Source organism: Plasmopara halstedii (assembly GCF_900000015.1).
Source record: "Plasmopara halstedii genome assembly, contig: Scaffold_2061, whole genome shotgun sequence".
Lineage (NCBI taxonomy): Eukaryota > Oomycota > Peronosporomycetes > Peronosporales > Peronosporaceae > Plasmopara > Plasmopara halstedii.
The window spans coordinates 126,569-127,369 of record NW_020188969.1 but is presented as its reverse complement, the minus strand read 5'-3'; positions in this window follow the sequence as shown (position 1 = coordinate 127,369).

Genomic DNA, 801 nt, shown 5'->3' with positions numbered 1-801 from the left:
ACGTTTAGACGTCGAAAGTGTAATAGCGCGGAGGGGGTGCACTTGCAATTGTATAATGATATTTAGCCTATCGACACTCAGCGGAATTAAAAACTTTTTAGAATAGCTGAGTGCTACTATGACCTCATAGATACGTTCAAGGAAGTGATTTCTGTGCAACTTCACGAAATATCTTGATGGGTAAATTCTGATGGCTCTATAAAGCAGTTAATCCAAATTCTGAGTGTAAGTATCCAGGTACTTGACTGCCTGACGCATGATCATGTGTAATTAGTTTTTAGTAGTTTGTGCGATAATATATTAGCTGGTTTCAATACATGACTACTCACAATTTATGCTCCCGTTCTGGTAAAATTTGCTGCGTGTGTGTTAGTTGCTTTGGTCACGCCTAAGGCATGAAAATCCAATGCTTTCGAAAGCGTAATTTGCACTTGAACCAATTTTATGAAATAATATCCACTGAAGTTGAATGCGTACAAACGAGACCTTCAAAATTTCCCGACAAAATAGCATATGGCTGTTTTGTCGTAGATTCTACAATTACTGATCGGTACAAAGGAAAAGCGAAACTCCATCGTACGCGTTACTGTATCCTGATTTCATTATTTCGTCATTATCGCCATAAAGGAGGCTTAAGTTTATTTCGGTGGCCCCATTTGACGTTTGTCATGTTCAGGGGGACTTAGGTCATTACAAAGCGACCAAAGTGCTAGATTGTGATTCTGGAATAGAGCTTTCGCATTTTTCGAATGCTAGCGAAAAATCTGGATCCATTTTGATTGTGATAATATTCCTATCTTA